Below are 18,800 nucleotides of genomic sequence, written 5' to 3'. Positions count from 1 at the left end.
GAACTTGTGTTTTGCAACTTTTATTTTCTTTTAATGCCTCTTTTCTATCACTCAGCTCTATTGTGTAAATACCTTCAGTTGAAATTGGATTGCTTTAAGTTGACTAGTACACTGTTATGGTTAAACCCTGTGTCTAGAGTGTCAGTCACCCCACATCTACAGCCTAACCCCCATGAAAACATTAAAAGAAGGAAGGTGGGACTCTTAAGGAGGCAAGAGATCCTTAAGTAGTTGCTCAGTGGGTCCAGGTCATAAGGGGAACCTTGACAGTGATAGATAAATTTACTGAAAATAGATTTTTTTATTCATTCAGGAGGAGTGGTAGGAAGGGAGTGGGATGGCAGCACACTTGTATGTTAGGACAGTGTATGATATGGATTTTATTGCACTGTTTAAATTTTGTATTTGCATTAACATTTATGAGCTGAGATGGGGGCCTTCTTGGCTGAAAGTTAGCATAAGAATTAAGGAATGACAACATGGTCAGTTATTTAGCATTATTATGTGTTTTCCTCCCTGACTTCTGAACTGTGTGCAAGACGTGAGTGTATTTTTGCTGCACCAGGGAATAGGGAATGAGTACAGGGGCAGCGGCGGGTGTGTGTGTGTGTGCTATGATGGAACACTGTCTTGGGAGAAATGTGTTTGCTCTCTTGCTCCTGCTGGTGTAATGTAACAGAAAATGGGCTGAACACACCTTTTTTGAAACTCTACGCTGTACCTGCATTGTATATTCAAGAATATCTGTGAGTAAAACTGTTTTCTTTTCTTCACTAAAGAAAGGTGCGGTCTCCTTTATTGTGCTATGATAGCCTGTGTGGATGTGGTACTGGTAAACACTCATTCTGTTTTGTCTTTTGTTTTCTCTGCCAGTTGCCTTTCTAACAGAAGGCATCATGACTAAATAATCCCATCACCTGGGATCTTCTTCAGGCCAAGGCCAGGCTCAGCTGCTCAGCCGCTGAGCTGTGGACTCCCTTTACATGCACGAACAACATCTCATGTACACAGTCACCCAATACATACTGCACAAGGCATATGGATAAAGGAGTGAGATTCTTCCCAAGCTGGAAGAGGAATGACACACAGAAACATTCTGCCTACACCTATCAGCACATTGCAGTATACGTAGCTCTGATCAGATCATGGCCAGTAGCATTATTTGTCTGTTTAGAGAGCAGGAGGAAGGAAAAGGGGACCTACTGTAGATGGAACCCCTCTTCCCTTAGCTCTAGACACAGATTGTTGGTACTACTGTTGATGATATCACCAGGACTGTGAGTATAGTTGCATCGGAGCCAGGATGTCTGGTGTATGTTTGGTTAAATATGTGAGGACACGTAACACAGAGGAGGAGGTGAAATAGCTACATCTCATGATTACCTCATTCTGCATCCCGTAGCCTCCGTTTTCCCCTCAACAGTTAGAGATTACAAGTCAATCAAAGCACTTCTACTTACACAGCGTTAAGTAATACGGCACTAAAACCAGCCGATTTCCACGGATGGACGCCTCATGTTGACAGATACACTTATTGATTGTTTAATGGGACAAAGCTAGCATGTTCAGTTGATGTAACAATGGGAGAAACAGTAGGTAGCTTTGGAAGAGGGAATGTCTATTATTTTAAGCTCATCTGGCATGCAATTTCTGATCTACCAATTGCTCAAAGCCTGAAAATCATTCATTTTATAGCAAAAGGAGGCTGAAATTTTCTTCTTCAATTTGCAGGCAGATTTTAAAGATGCTGGCTTAATCTGCCTGCCTGCCTGCCTGCCTACCTGCCTGCCTGTCTTTCTTTCTTAGCCTGCTGGAAAGTCAGCTTTTGCAAAACAGGAAAGTATCCATCAACCTTAATAACAAATGTTGAATGCTTAATGGAGGGAAATCTTTCCATGATGTAAAAAAATGAAGCTTCATTGATGTCAGCAGAGGGAACCTTTTGATGCATGCCATTGAGTATTGATCACAAAAGATGGAGTCAGGTAGGGTTGGCGGAGAATTTCTCCCCGAAACTTCGGGGGGCCGAGCGCCGTGTTCGGCCCCCCGAACAAGTTTCGGGGAGAAATCCTCCAAACCCCCCCGCACCCCGCACCCACCCCGGGACGGGACTTACCTTTCCCGAATGTCCCTCCCGGCGGCGGGTCCGGCCGGCGGTTCGGCGGGTGTTCGAGCGGGGCGGGAGCGGCAGCCGGTCTTTTGACCGGCTGCCGCCACCGCCATTGCAATAAAAGAAAAAAAAACACACGCCCCCTGATAGGCTACGTGACGATTCACGTAGCCTATCATGGCTAGATCTGCAAAGTCAGCCGTGATAGGCTACGTCAATCGTCACGTAGCCTATCACGGGTGACTTTAAAAAAAAAAAAAGAGTGTACGGATAATGGCGGCCCCCATAGGGAGCTGCCATTCCCGTTCCTTATTTGGTCGCTGTAGTCTACGTAAAGATTTACGTAGACTATGGCGAAAATAAGGGCAACGCTACTTGCGTTGCCCTTATTTTCGCTGTAGTCTACGTAAACATTTACGTAGACTACAGCGACTAAATAAGGAACGTGAATGGTGGCTCCCTATGGGGGCCGCCATTAGCGTACGCGCTTTTTTTTTTTTTTAAAGTCACCCGTGATAGGCTACGTGACGATTGACGTAGCCTGTCACGGCTGACTTTGCAGATCTAGCCGTGATAGGCTACGTGAATCGTCACGTAGCCTATCAGGGGGCGTTTTTTTTTTTTTAACTTTCGCGTTCGCGGCTGGGCGAGGCGGGAAGCCTCCTCCCCGGCCTGAATTTCGGCCGGGCCAAGGCGGGAAGCCTCCCCCCCCAGCCTGAACTTCGCGGGGGGACCAGAGAAGCGCCTCCCCCCCACCGCGAACGTCCTTCGAGGACAGGTAAGGGACTTTCGTCCACCCCTAGAGTCAGGCATTGCAAACAACGTAACTCAGAAAGGTGGAACTGTAATGCTGGAACTACCCGGCAAAATGATAACTTTGTTTACATATGCAAGCCGTCTTTTATGTGAAGAAATGTAATATATAAGTGAGGGAGGTTTATCAGGGATAATAACAAAGTGTCTTGTGGCACCTTAATAATAATAATAATAATAATAATAATAATAATAATAATATTCATTTCTGTACTTCCCAATAGCCAAAGCTCTCTGGGCAGTTCACAACTATTCATCAAAATAAAAACAAACACTACATTCTAAACATTATAATACAACTTTATAATAAAACATAGTCTATTTTTTTTAAGATACACAATTTAAAACAATTAAATAGCTAAAGCCCATTTCAGTTCACAGTTTCAATAACAGACCTGTTCAATACAGCCATCGTAAGTGCCCCATCATATGCCATTTAATTCTATTAAATGTCTGGGACTAGAGGGCAGTCTTAACCTGGCAAGGAAAAGATGACAGTGTTGGTGCCAGGCAGGCCTCAGTGTGGGGCTCCATGGTCGGGAGGCCACCACTGAGAAGGCCCTCTCCCTTGTTGCCACTTTCCGAGCCTCCCTTGGAGGTGGCAGTCAGAGGAAGGCCCAAAATCTTGATCATAGTGTCTGGGTAGGTTCATTAAAGATGGACATATTTATGATGGCATATATTTCATGGACAATAGTCCATTTCATCATGTCAATTAAGTGTTACCCTAAATTGGCAGGTCATGTTACATCGGTGTAGAGGGGATGGCTGAAGAGCTATGGATCCACAGTAATCACAGCTATTGATCCACAGTAATTCCCATAATCATCATAGTACTTCTTTCTTCTAACCACTGCATTTGTGGGGCTTATCAGGTCTTACCATGAATGATCATAAAGCAGTTGCTTCGGGCAGCAGATTTCCTAACCACCAAGTTTAATCTCTCTGTACATCACTAATACAAACAAGCTTCCCTTCCCTCCTTCTCTTGCAGGGGTCACCTTTCTTCTGACATGTTCATATCTAAAACAGGCTTGTAGTAAAGAACCACTTGGGCCCCGTCTGCATGTGGGATTCACTCCAGTGCTACCCCACCTCACAGACGTTTGTGCCACATGATGTCCGCCCCTTTCGGCAGCAACTGCAGGTTTTCATGCCGTAAGACCTGCATTTTTGCAAAGTCGTTTTGTGACGGATTTTCTCGTTGAACCGGCTTCAGTGCAGTTTGGGAGTCTGTGTGATTTCAACCAGCGATACTAGCTTCCGTAGCTCCTTCCTGTTTGGGAGGAGCAGTGCTGAAAGGAAGAAGGGAAAGTTGTGTCATCTGCACCTATCTGGAGGAGTGGAGCTTCACAAAAGGGTTAATGACTAGGAAAGATGCTCCCCCCCCCACCGCAATAAGTCTTAAAGTCAGTATGTTGCTTTGGGATGACTGTTGTTCCTCTGAAATCTCCACTTCTGCCCCGAGAACAGCCGCAGAACATGTCTACTCAGAAGTAATTCCCATTGACTTCCACAGTACTTTCTTAGCACAGAGTGGAGAGAGGGGTGGAGAAGCCTATTGTTTCAAATCTGCACTTATCTGGAGGAGCACACCTTTGCAAATGGGTTAATGAGGTGTGTGTTTTTTAAGGAATCTTGTTGATGCTACAAGACTCCACCCACATATGCCTGAACTTAATGCCATTTCTCTTGTAGTCTGCCATGCAAAAGTGGTTCTCCCCCCCCTTTTTTTTTTTTTTGTATATGGCACTTTAATTGGCTGCGTCTGCCATGGGCAGAGCAAATCCAATTTGACGGAAACACAGTTTCAAACTGAATCGCATTGGAAAGCATCTCTGTGTAGATTGCCCCTTGGTTTGATCACCCGGTGGTGAGTGTGAAATTCCACCAGGCAATAAAATGGGGACATGTCATTAAGTGGGGAAAGAGTTGGTTCTTTTTCTTTTTAGTGCTATGCATAGGTACGTCTAAGCAAAAACATTTTCGGACCAGTACCTTCGGTGACTTTGTTTGCAGGTCTAACTTTAAAGGAAGCAACAGTATTCTAATTCTCCCTCTCTCTTTTGTGTGGGTGGGGGTCCACTCTTGTTGCCATCAAGTCACCTTGAATATAGCAGAGTGATGTTGCAATGAGTAGCTTACTCGAGTATTATTGCTTACTTCCTTATATAAGACAGACTGGACATGCCCCCTAGAGAAGCACAAGGATTTCACAAGGCACAGTCCCAAGAAAGTCTTGAACTGAGTTATGCCTTGCATTTTATTTTTCCTCTACATCAGTGTCTTATAACTCCCCAATTTCTCATTTATTTCATAGACGTTTCTACCTGTACTGTCCGCTTTCTTAAGGAAGCTGTCTCACACTGCCTTTGTTATATCCTTGGGATTTTGCTCATAGTTTATGTCTTCGGCACTGTGCAAAAGGCTGATGGAATCAAAGCTTGCAGAGAATGTGATCCATTGTAGACCTTAATTTGAACAGCCACTGGCTTTGACTCAGCCTTGGTATCTGGATGCAATGCCGGTACTGAACTCTGAAACATTTACAATGGGATACGAATGCATTTCTATCTCCGAGAGAAGATAATCTTGCATTTCCTGCCAATGTCTTCTCTACACACTGCTACTCCTGTTGTAGGAAAACAGAACAGGATTTAGCTATCCAAAGTTGTCATTGGGGTGGGGGTGACATCTTAGTCTAACCAACTTGAGTTCTTCATTTGAGCCATGCATCTCTGCAGCCTCAATGTATGTTTCCTGCAGACTTAATATTTAACTAGGGTGGACGCTTGCGAATTGCTCCCCCCCCAAGAGAGGAAATGCATCATCAAAAAAGAGCTCAAAAGAGGGCTGCAACTTTCATAAAATGTGCATATGTTAATGTATAAATCTAGATGTACATTTAGAAATAATTCAGATAGAAATACAGCACATCTCGCCATAGTGTGAAAGATTGTGACCAGGGCCAGATCTACACCTTGTGTCACAGCAATATGATCCCATCATGGTAAGATGGTAACCATCTTGCCCATTTATGCAAGATGGCACACCCAATGGCATCTGTTGTGGTATTTTGGATAATATGGAATAAAAAGCAGAAATAACAAAAGAAAAGTGATATGCAGAATACATAATGTGCCCCAGCAGTTATCAATGCACTTCCACACTGATAAAAAGCACTAGTGCAGGTCTAGCCCAGGTGCCCTGCTGTTCAGTCTGTTGTTCAGGGGCTACCTGTAAATGGGCAACAGTTTATTTGTTTCTTTCACTTTAAACCAGAACTGGACAAGGCAGTCCTTCAAGTAGGGGATGGGGGTTCCTTCAAGTAGGGGATGGGGCTTCCTTCAAGTAGGGGCTTCCTTCAAGTAGGGGATGGGGCTTCCTTCAAGTAGGGGATGGGGCAGTCCTTCAAGTAGGGGATGGGGCAGTCCTTCAAGTAGGGGCTTCCTTCAACTAGGGGCTTCCTTCAAGTAGGGGATGGGGCTTCGGCAGCCTTTCAAATAAAGGACTGTAAAAGCGGCACCTGCCCACCATTACGACTGGTGGGGAAGGAATACCTGTATACTGCAGAAACCTGGGAGAAAGACCATGCCTGCAAAGACACGCAGACGCAGATGCCTCCGTGGGGTCCCCTTCATCGGACACTGTCAGGGGCAGGAACTGCTCCGAGGGAAGCAGTGTGTTTTTAGGAAGAGAAAATGGGTGTGGGATAGCTTACATGTAAGCAGAGCTCCACTGTTATTCCTTGGAAGAAAAGGAATCATGGCTACAGTTGTTAAAAAAAGAAAAAGAAAGAAAAACCACCTTTACATCTGATCGATTTCTGTGCTTCCAGCTGTCACGACTCAGTAGGTTTGTTCTGGCAAAGACAGCAAGGAGCCAGGCCTCCAGTCTGCACTGTTCTTGCCCTTTGACCAGTCAGTGGGAGGCTGCTGTAGCAAGCCGGGCCGTCTCTCCAGGAGATTCAGGCATCAGTTCTATGGCAGCAGCCCGGGCCTGCTCAATGAATCCAATGCGTGCCGTTTTGAGAGGTTTCACTTGGAGCTGTGCTTCGTGCCTTGCCTCGGAGCCCTTTGGCCTGGTTTGAACCTCCACACAGTCACACGAGGCAGCAGCGTGGAGAGCGTGCCAGTCTGCAAGTCACCCAGCAAGCACAGAACTCAGACGAGATGCTAATGAGATGATAAATGTGCTTGATTCTGCTTATGCACCTTCAATAATCCACCTGAAATTAATTCCAGAAGAGATCCATTACTATTATCTTTTTGTAGAGTGATGGAAAAATAGACAGATAAGCAGCTGGGGAGATGATTGAATACAGCAAGAAGCAAATAATAATAATAATACATTATCTCTTCCAGAATTAATTATTATATCTTCTATAAAATATTTAGGATAACTAGAGCAAATTCTAGGGAGGGACACAAATATATGGGACAGATGAAGCAGCTCTGATGAGACTTTTGTGGCCCATTCTTATACGTGTTCTCTCATATATACATTTCACTAATTCCGGTGATAACTTGAACACGAAGCGGGCACATAGGTGTTTTAAAATAAACAAAAAGTGGGTCTGATCCTTTAATGACCATTGATCATATGTATTTCATGGGAGAAGCCCCGTATGATAACTTCACATCTGATATGGCACAGTGGTATTTTGTATTTTGTATTCTGCCATTGTACCTGAGTACAAAATGGAGTGTTGCCAAGAAATGGATTCCACATACTATGGAATCCTAGGGGTGAACGAAAGTCACTTACCTTTTCTCGCAGCTTTTTCGCGGTGGGGGGGAGCGCTTCGCTGCTCCCCCCGCGAAGTTCAGGCCGGGGGGGGGAGGCTTCCCGCCTCGCCCGGCCGAAATTCAGGCCGGGGGGGGAGGCTTCCCGCCTCGCCCGGCCGAAATTCAGGCCGGGGGGGGAGGCTTCCCGCCTCGCCCGGCCGAAATTCAGGCCGGGGAGGAGGCTTCCCGCCTCGCCCGGCCGCGAACACGAAAGTAAAAAAAAAAAAAAAAAAAAAAGTCCCCTGATAGGCTACGCAAATAGCATAGCTATTTATACGCTATATATAAATAGCGTTGCCCTTATTTTCGCCGTAGTCTACGTAAAGATTGACGTAGACTACAGCGACCAAATAAGGAATGGGAATGGCGGCTCCCTATGGGGGCCGCCATTCGCGTACGCGCTTTTTTTTTTTTTAAAGTCACCCGTGATAGGCTACGTGATGATTCACGTAGCCTATCACGGCTGACTTTGCAAATCTAGCCGTGATAGGCTACGTGAATCGTCACGTAGCCTATCAGGGGACGGTTTTTTTTTTTCTTTGATTGCAATGGCGGGGGCGGCAGCCGGTCGAAAGACTGGCTGCCGCTCCCGCCCCGCTCGAACACCGGACGAACCGCCAGCCGGACCCGCCGCCGGGAGGGACATTCAGGGAAGGTAAGTCCCGTCCCGGGGGGGGTGCGGGGGCCGGGGGGGGTGCGGAGGATTTCTCCCCGAAACTTGTTCGGGGGGCCGAACACGTTGGCGCTCGGCCCCCCGAAGTTTCGGGGAGAAATTCTCCGCCATCCCTATGGAATCCATGATTTGGCAAAGGTGTTCCTGGAATGTATCAGTTTAGACTGCTGGGTCACATGATAGAAGGCAGCTCTGTGTGTGTATATATATATATATATATATATATATATATATATATATACACACATGCATACATGTGTGTGTGTGTGTGTGTGTGTGTGTGAGTGTGTGTAATATAATATCCCTCCCAGATGCCTTTTATTTAACATATTAGTTACCTTCAAGATTTCCCTCTCTCCTGTAGGGAACTAAAGTGCAACAGTCCAGGCTGTTTTATCACAAGATATAGACCATTCCAGAGTATTTTCCATAGATTGCCAAGGCTAGTTTTTGCATTTCTAATGGTTGCTATTTTTGAAACTCTAGAGAATTATTTTCAAGTTATCCAGTTAAAATTTGACTTTTTTCCTGTTCTTTTCTTTTCTTTTTTTCTTTTCTTTCTTTCATGATTTATTTCTTCAATTTATGGTCCACATTCTCCCATCAAGAGACAAATACAGGACAGATATTTGCTTATTCCAGATTTATTGCCCATTACGTCAGTGGGCATTGTGGGCTAGCCATATGTAATGCTTCATAAATTACATACAAATGATAAATGTTACTGAATAATGTGAGTTTTGTTTGTGGGCTTTTTGAGTTGAGTGGGCTTGTTACCATCCCTTCAGCCCCCATTAATAACTTGTGCCTAATTTTTGTCCTTTGCAATTAGCATAAGGACATTACATATAATTTAGAATACTCACACACAGGCGCGCACATACACACACACACATGGATGTTGGTTCCTTGTAGTAGTTATTGTCCATATCCCATTTCCATTGCTTGCTCATCTGTCAGTTTAATTTATATATTTAAAATTGAGAACTCTAACAAGGGAGTTGTTGCTAAAAAAGCCATCAAGGGGGTGTACGCAAATTTAACACAATGAAGCTTTAACACAATTAACCCCCCCCCCCAAGAGCATTAAAAATCTGGAGAGATCAATCCTATGGCTGCTAGATACTGTCTAGACGGCCATAGGATGTTTCCATTTCTGGGTTCCCAGAAACCTCACTTCCCGCCCCTGCCACCTCATAGGCAGCGTGCGTCATCCCTGTCTCTGTGCTCGTAAGTGCAGCATGGATCAGGCAAAAAAGGGGCGTTCCTGGGAGCGAGGAGGGGTAGAGACTGCGGAAGGGTCATTATGACACTTCCTCTGTGCTGTCTGGCCTTCCCTGCCCCCCGCTTCGACGTCCCCAGCTACACAGCCAAAATCAGCTGTCTGAGGAGAAGATCTCCTCCGTGCTCCGCCCGCCCTGCATTGGATAGTTGGTCGCCTCTGAGTTTGGAGGCGGCTGACTATCCCCATAGGATTGCACCCTAAAGCATTAAAACATTAAAACAGCTGAGCTGCATATTTTAAAAGGCTACATTCACACCCTTTCTAAAAGCCAAATGACTGGGAGCCAATCGTCATCCTTAAGGGAATGCAATCTACAGCTTGGGAGTGACACAGGAGAAACAAATGGGCCTCTGTGGGTAATGGTGCCTGGAAAAAGGGCTTTTTTCTTCTGATCTTAAAACCCAGGCAAGTTCATAACGAAACAGGCAGGCCTTTAGAAATGCATCTTAGGACCTGGTTGCAATTTCACATAAGTAGAGTGAAAAAGGTCCATGTATTCCAGCATTTTGGGTTGTTGTTTTTTTCTCGGTTGCCCTTTTCCCTTTTCATTGTTTTTAAAGTTTGTTTCACCTTTACTATATTGAGCAATTGTTTTTATAGTATTATATTATGCACGTCAACCTTCCCCAAGGTTGCAGTCCAAAATATCTGGTGCCCTCCAGATGTTTTGGACTGCAACTCCCAGTCCCAGCATTCCTGACTACTGGCCTGCTAGCTGGGTCTGATGGGAAATGAGTTCCAAAGCATCTGGAAGGCACCAGGTTGGGGAAGGGTGATATAAATGTTCACTCCTCTTCTAATCTGCACTGTCCCCAAAGAATTAGTGTACTTCAAAACACTTTGGGCCAAATAAACCTTGTTTTGTCCACATTTGAGATTTCATCTCTCCTCCTTTCTTCTCCTAACACTGCCCAGCCAACTGCATGAAGGCAGTTTAGCATCTGATAATCGGAGGGATACTGCCCTTGAGCATGGGGCTCTACAAACGTGTTTGATCCTTTTTTGAAAGTCATCTAAGCTCATGGTCATCTCCAGTCGAGTGATGTGGTAGTGAATTTCATGCAAGAACATATGAGGGTGAGCAATACCTTGTTTGGACATGGGTGCGTCTTCCTATTCATCTTGCAGTGTGCATGGGAATGTGCAGCTTCATGCCATCTTTTGTGCACAACTAAAACTGGCTCGGTTTCTATTGGAGTGGAGATTTCAGTAGGTCTGGCTCTGTAATGGGGATTCCTTCTCAATCCCACCGTTTATGCAGAAAGCAATGTCTCTTTTCCAATGTCTGTGAGGGACTGGGACATCCATATATTCAAAGGTTCATGCATCCAATTTACTCGCCCAGAATCTGAAACAGGACTGCTCAGAATTTACACCACAGTCTGTCACTGTCGACAATACTGGGCTTGATGAACCAATAGTCTGACTCCATATAAGGCAGCTTCCTATGTTCCTATGGTCCAAAGGCACACAATATAATGACCTTGTTGAAGCTAAGCAGGTCTGGATCTGGTCAGCTACTAGATGGGGGACCACCTGGCAACTCCATGTATGCTGCCTTGATTTCCATGATGGAAGAAAGGTGGGATATACATGGATTCTATAAAAATAATCTATCTGTCTGTCTTTAAGTGTCAGAGCTCCAACATCATGAAACCTAGCCACCTGAAACTTGGCATGCATACTAAGGACACTCTAGGGTTGTGCAACTGGGGGTATTTCATTTTTAAATGCAATAATTAATTTTAATGTGTTCGTACGACTGAAGCCTGGAGTGCCATCTTTGGTCACCAGTGCATAGCTTTGCAGTCAATAGAGTTTGAAGTCAGGAGGGAGGGGGCAGCTGTATAACTCTGCTCCTTAGACTCCCACCCCTCAGGGGAATGGAGTGGGTAGATCCCTCCCTCAAGGGACTATAGGGGTCTACCAAAGCAAGGGCCATGTCTAGGGTGCTAGCAGCCATGGCTTTACTCAGGTGGGGCAGGCACAATGAATCTAGCTCTGCCTCTGACAGCTGGATAAGGTTGCTTGAAGGTTTGGCTGTATCAAACGAAGGGCTATTCCAACCTATACGAAGCTGGAGATATTCACTAGGGGGTTGGACTAGATGATCTCCAAGGAACCTTCTAGCCTTATAATTCTACTCCTGTGTTTGTTGTTGTTTATTTGGTCATTCGCTTCCGACTCTTCGTGACTTCATGGACCAGCCCACGCCAGAGCTTCCTGTCGGCAGTCGCCACCCCCAGCTCCCCCAAGGTCGAGTCCGTCACCTCCAGAATATCATCCATCCACCTTGCCCTTGGTCGGCCCCTCTTCCTTTTGCCTTCCACTTTCCCTAGCATCAGCATCTTCGCCAGGGTATCCTGTCTTCACATTATGTGGCCAAAGTACTTCAGTTTTGCCTTTAATATCATTCCCTCAAGTGAGAAGTCTGGCTTTATTTCCTGGAGTATGGACTGGTTTGATCTTCTTGCAGTCCAAGGCACTCTCAGAATTTCCCTCCAGCACCACAGTTCAAAAGCATCTACCTTCTTTCGCTCAGCCTTCCTTATGGTCCAGCTCTCGCAGCCATAGGTTGCTATGGGGAATACCATTGCTTGAACTATGCGGACCTTTGTTGTCAGTCTGATGTCTCTGCTCTTCACTATTGTATCAAGATTTGTCATTGCTGTCCTCCCAAGAAGTAAACGTCTTCTGATTTCCTGGCTGCAGTCAGCATCTGCAGTAATCTTTGTGCCTAGTGTTACAGGGCTGCATATAGGCTGGGTCCAGATGTGCTCTCACCCCAACCAGAAAGCTTTCCCCCATGGCCCCATGAACTTGTGCAGGGGGAGCAAGTACCCCATGGCTCTGCAGATTAGGGGGTCCAGTGACTCAGTACATGTGGGGTTTTAAGAAATGCTCTTCACCCATTAGAAAAGCCCTGGTGTGTACACAGCAGCATAGGCTTTCTGCTGAAGAGCACACACATGGCCACAGGGGCATTCTAGAAAATGCTGCCTGGCTACAGGGTTTGTTCACTACCGTGTGTGATTTTCTGCTCTCTGATTACAGCACAGCTATAGCCTGGTCTGACGTATGGACGGACGGTGATCTATGGGGCCTGATACCATGTATGGATGGTATTGTTTACTATTCTAGAGGATTTATAAACAAATGCAGTAGCTGTACACCATAGATGAAAAGAATGTACTGGAAGGCGTTATCCAGACTCTGTGAAGCAAGCAGAACGCATTCATCACTGTTTATACAAATCTTCATTTACTGGAAGGCCTTGTCCAGACTCTGTGCAGCAGGGGATTTTTTTTTATGTGCAAGCAAACACAAATGTGCAGTTCCAGGGGGAAAAAAAGTGCAGTTCCATAATAACTTGCGTGTTGTTGAAATATTCGGGTTATGCAAGAGTGGAACTAATGTTAGCTGATGTAAAAAATGCCTGATAAACATGTGAACCCCAAACCATGATCAGGCATACCCATTGATCTTCCCCCTGCAACATACACTATTCACAGACTCCCCTGTTACTCTCCATAGGGTGTTCACCAATGTCTCCAAGACTAAGGTAATCATCATAGAACATGAGGACTCTTTTCCCGATAAATCAAGTGAAGTTGTCATTGTCCTGCTAAGGTCCAGAAAATATCCAATGAGACAATTTTTTTTTTAAGAGGGACTGCCATACCGTGTTGTGCATCTCTTTTTCCCCCCTCTCTGTTACTTAGTTCATTTGTTTTTTTTTGCTTCAATATCCCCCACTCCAAATAAAGTTCTGTTGGCATTCATGATGCCACTTGTGTGAAGCTTGAATATAACACTCTTCTACTTTATAGTTGTCCATTCTGACGATTTTATGCTACTCTCTATAGGCTTCTAAACATAATGGAATGTTACTCTAAGCCACAAAGCATGTGTGTGCACACACAAGGAAAATGCACTGGTGTGTAGTAACATCACATACAACTGCCCAGTGCAACATTTTCCTTTTGAAAAAGCTTCGCTGTGTAGCAAGAGGATTTGGCTGGGCACTGTACATTCATTGTAGAAAGCCTTGAGGGCACTGGACTCTGTCCTGATCCTTAAGACTCCACCCACATTGGGGGTTCAGAAGTGTAGCCAGACTAGGGATGTACAGATTTTGTAAAATCTGTTCCATCTGCATTTTGTAGATTATCAGGTGAATTTCGTTCCATTGTCCAGTCATTGGCAGAAGCGTATTTTTTCCATTTCCCCAAATTCGTACAAATCCGCACCTGTGCAAATTTGCATTTGCGAAAATGTGCAAATCCCTCCCCCAATGTGCAAATCCCTCCCAAAATGCACAAATCCCTGCCAATTGTTCATGTTCATGTATTGGCCTATGGGGGAAATGCACATTTTCAGTGGTGTATTTTTAATTTTTTTGTTTTACAGATTTTTCTACAATTAAATTTGTGTAAACTTCCAGAAAGTAAAAACAAACAAACAAGGCAGTCTGCAAGTCTGCAGAATCCATGCAATTTGGGAAAAGCCGGTCTACTGCAGAAACTGTGGGTTGGATTCATACAAATCTGAACTCATTTGATTCCATTGCGGATTTCTCCAACATCCCTAGTTCAGACATGTGCACATTTTGTCTGGAAACTGTTCATTCATTTCATTTCATTTATTATATTTCTATACTGCCCCATAGTCAAAGCTCTCTGGGCGGGTCACAAAAATTAAAACCCATTAAAACCCATTAAAATACATTTATATATATATATATATATATATATATATTTGCAAGATACCATTGCTGAGGACATTCCACATTATTATATATTCTACTGACCCATGACTGAGGTTATAAGGAGCACATTTTGGTCTCAGTTATTGGTAAGAAGGTCTTATTTGCCTAATCAGTAAAAATGGGAATACTTACTTGCCAATACTAAAAAAGAGGTGACTTTGAAAGTTAGCAGTGTTGCTTTGGCCGCTGAAATATTTCACCAAACTTCTGTTGAAGCCCATGCTGACAATTCCAAAGTGGGTTATTAATGTTTCATACTGTAATTTGCATAGACTGTATATTCTGTTATGGTTTGCATGCCGTTTCATTTTTAAAAATAAATTTGCTATGGCTCAAAGTCAAACAAATAAAAGTATTTTTTTAAAAGTAATTATATAATGAATTAGCAATGGCATTAGTGAGAAGGGTGTGCATGTGAACAGACAATAGGAAGGGATGAACTGTCTGCTTTGGTTTCTCTAACTTTTGAACATTTTGAAGTACAAGTTCATTCCATTCTATTTTGTCATCTGTTTGAGATTTTTATTTATTTATTTATTTATTTATTTTTTTGGTAAAATGTCTGCATGGATTTTTTTTTTCTCCAACTTTTGAACATTTTGAAGTACCAGTTCAGTCCATTCCATTTTGTCATCTATTTGAGGGTTTTGTTTTTTGTTTTTGTTTTGTAAAATGTCTGCATGAAAATTCATGCACATTTGGGGATGCACTTCTCCCAGTTTACACAATTTTGTACACATTTCTCCCTAATCATGCAATTTTTGTGCACAATTTCCCCAAATGTATGCATTTTTGTACATTTATTTTGATCAGAGAATTGCTTTGCAAAATTTGGAGAAGTACAAAAATTGTATTCCGGTTTTCATATTAGTTCAGGAAGTATGAATTCTAAAATGCTAACCAAAAAAGTATCTTCCTCATTCTCAGCAGGCCACATCACCTTCAGAAGGTAAGACAAATAATACAGAGTAAGGCCCTGAAAAAAGCTTAGTGTTAAACATACCAGGAGCCTATTCATTATAATGATTTTAAATCAGAATTGGGATTTATTGTCTTTCTCCCAGTACAATGTATCATACATTCTGCAAATAGAGTTTCTTTATTTCTTGTTTATTTCTGTTCAGGGTTTCTTATATTGCAGAGTTGGCAAGCCAACTTAAAAAGAAAAAGTAAGAGTGGGACTGTAAGCAATTAATAATTCAAATGTTTAATTCCAGATTAAAAATTGCCACAGACACCCCTGATTGACTGGGGGTTGGGGTAAAAGACAGAACGCGCTTCTGGAAGCTGGTCTTCTTGAAGGGCCTGTTTCCACATTGCCAAAAACTGTTTCAAGAGGATCCATGATAGTGCTTATTCATAGATTTAGCAGATACGGTTGCCAGCAATCCTTTGGCTCAGTCCCTGAGATGCAGGGGTGTGCATTCATTTTTAAAATGAATGAAAGAGAAAACAAAGGCACCCACATTCACTTTACATTCACTCTGCATTAATAAAAATGAATGTGGGTGTATTCGTTTTTATTTTGGTTAATTGCCTCTAAAACAGCGATCCTTTGTCCCATCTGTCTGCACTTTGGCAAGCCTGGTGCCCGGGGGGAGGGAGCAGAATGCTTGCAGCAAACGTCAAGCCGTTTGGATGGAACCCACTGGGGATGTGAGAATCAGCAAGGCTCGAGCTGGTTGAGGTTCCCTGAGTTCCACATCAAAGTTCAGCTGAGCTGACACCCCCCCCCCTCGAATGGGAAAAGTACGTATTTGGGTGCACATTTTCTTAAAGTGTGAGCCCAAATGTGTACTTTCCTCCTATTGACTAAAGCCTGAAAAAAGGCCCATTTCCCCCCAATGCACATGTTTATAAAGAAGTACAGTTTTTGTGAATTAGCATCACACACTTGGGAATGTATAAGCTTTTCCCAGAACATGTGGGCTCGCCTTCACATTCAGGGGCGCAAAGGGGGCACCTTCTGCGCCCAGGGAACCCAAACACCTCATGGCATTGTCCCACCAGACAGGGAGCATGCGCAGCTTGCACTGGCTTAGTTAAGGTTGGCGTAACCCAGAGCTGAGAAGGATAGGCCTGGGAGAGGAGTGGAGAGAGAAGGCTGTACCTGAGAAAGACAGAAGAGGAGGGCCAAGGGTACAAACCTACCTCCTTTCTTACCAGGTCTGAGGCTCCAGGGGGGAATTGATAGGAGAAAGATCATAATGAAGGCCATGAGCGGGAACCGAGGCAGTCGAGCTGAGCTCACCACAGGCCTCTTCCCGCCCCTGCAGAGAGAGCAACCCTCAGCAACCCTCTCACCAATTTCTCGATGGAGGCATCCCAATAGCGGACGGGGGAAATGTAGCCTTCCTTAGAAAGGAGGCTGTGTGCTTGCACACACTGGCTCTGCAACAGGCTTGCACACCTTGGAACATGCCAAATGGGATGCAGCCCAACACCCAGCCAGGTATGGTGGCCCACCAGGGGTGCAAGAAATCTCCTGGTTTTGCTGCCTGCCTACAACAAACAGGAGCCTTTGCCACACTCCTGGAAGGTCACAATGAATCTCTGCATTTGGCTTGATGAAGGCAAGCAATGTTTTGCTGGCCTGTTGTTCTACATCTTTGGGGTAAAAGGATATATTGCCCTGGTCAGCAACTAATGTTTTTGAAGGGTCACTTGGAGAGCTGAGTGAGTGGAGATGGGCCAGCAATTCAAAACCCACCCTTGAACTGGCCTATCAGAGTATTTTGTTCCTATAAACATCGCTCATACCCTGGTCTCTTTTGTACCTAATGGGAGAATGGAAGGAACCAGGTGGCAGCCATGGGGCTGGCTTTGCCCCAGAGGCCTCCAGCTGCTGACCCCCCTCCCCAAATGCACTGCTTCCTGTGTGGGCCCTTTATCTCTTCTACTTCCACAGCTAGGAATATTTCAGTCAACTCTTTAAAACACACACACACACACACACACAGCACAAGGAAGCAAATACCTTCTGTTGTTGAATTTCCGAGAAATTGCACATTAAAGGGTGCCGTTGATTGGCCGTTTGTTTGTGAAGAAAGCTCAGCTGCCTTCAGCATCTAAATGCCACCATAAAACTGATTACTCTAGGAGTAATATATTTCTCGTTTGGCTGGCGATAGTCCTGCTTTCCTAAGCACAGTTAAAAATAGACCAGCCAGAGAAAAGTTACGTTTTGAAGAATGCACAAACCATTAGAGCTGCTTTGCCGAGGAACAAGATGTCATTCCCATCAAAGATAAGTCTGCTTGCGAGCTATTCTAACTTACCTACAGGACATTGTTATATGACAGACACACCAACCCCAGTAGATTTAAAAATATGCAGAGCTTCTCTCCAAATCCTTGTTTGAATAATTCACAATCCAGCAACCGTGTTTGCCTCCTTTTTTTCCAGTAGAGGGCAGTTAGGTTACACGACAGAGAAGGTTCTTTTTTGTCCATGCCTTGAATGGAATGTCTCTCCAAATCTCCATACGGCATCCAATTGCTCAAATCATCTGTTCCTTTAGTTGTGTGAAGAAGAGGAAGAAAAAGAGAGAGAGGATCCGTTAAAATTTCCTGAAGATTTCAAGAAATAGCAAAAACCGTGGCGGCTTCTAAGGTGTTTTGTTTTTATCAGTGTTGAAGTGGATTTTTTTAAAAAAAATAAAAATGTTTTCATGGGAAGTTAAAAAGGAAAAGTTTAACTTTGGCAGCAAAAGCAGTTCAAGAACATTCTGTTTTCTATGCAAATCACGCTTTCCGAGATTCATCTATTACCTTGAAAAAGTTGAGTTGTGCTTGTTTTGCTTCTTCAGTTCAACTCCAGATAATTTTTTTTCCGTGTGTGTGTGTGTATGTGTGTGTGTGTTACAGCTTTGCTGTAAAGAAGGCATAGGAAAAAAAAAATAAAACAAATTATTATGCTACCACTTTTTTTTTCTCCCAGAATTTTTTCTTAAAAGAAAACATGGTAAAAAAACCATAGGGAACTGCCTTGCATTGAGTCAGACCATTCGTACATCGAGGTCAAGTATTGGGGAACCTGTGGCCCTCATAATGTTAGTGGACTACAGCTCCCACCATCCCTGACAATTAGCCATGCTGACTGGGGCTGATGGGAGGTGGAGTCCAGCATCATCTGGAAGGCCACAGACGTTGGTTTACACTGACTGGCAGTGGCCTTTGGGGGATTCAGACATGTTTTTCTCGGCCCTAGCTGGAGATGCTGGGGAATGAGGATGGAACCTGGGACCTCCTGCATGCAAAGCATGTGCTCAATTACTGAGCTATGGCCCATCTCCTTAAATTTAGAAAATATGGGAGGCTGGAAAGTAGAAAGTTGCTCAATAAATATCCTCAGGGATGTCACGG

The 18,800-nt window shown here is 44.1% G+C and overlaps 1 long non-coding RNA gene across 1 annotated transcript; it reads right to left on the bottom strand.

The window, feature by feature from the left end:
- Positions 1–3,110: 3,110 nt before the first annotated feature.
- LOC146337248 (uncharacterized) lies at positions 3,111–18,247 on the bottom strand. The gene is made up of 3 exons (XR_014785262.1): positions 17,414–18,247; positions 6,731–7,151; positions 3,111–4,218 (listed from the first exon to the last, which is right to left on the bottom strand). It is a non-coding gene; the product is annotated as an uncharacterized LOC146337248 (long non-coding RNA).
- Positions 18,248–18,800: the final 553 nt, after the last annotated feature.

Source organism: Heloderma suspectum, chromosome 11 (genome assembly GCF_057233095.1).
Source record: "Heloderma suspectum isolate Gila_16-S chromosome 11, 16-S_ref, whole genome shotgun sequence".
NCBI lineage: Eukaryota > Metazoa > Chordata > Lepidosauria > Squamata > Helodermatidae > Heloderma > Heloderma suspectum.
This window is presented reverse-complemented; position numbering and strand designations above follow the sequence as displayed.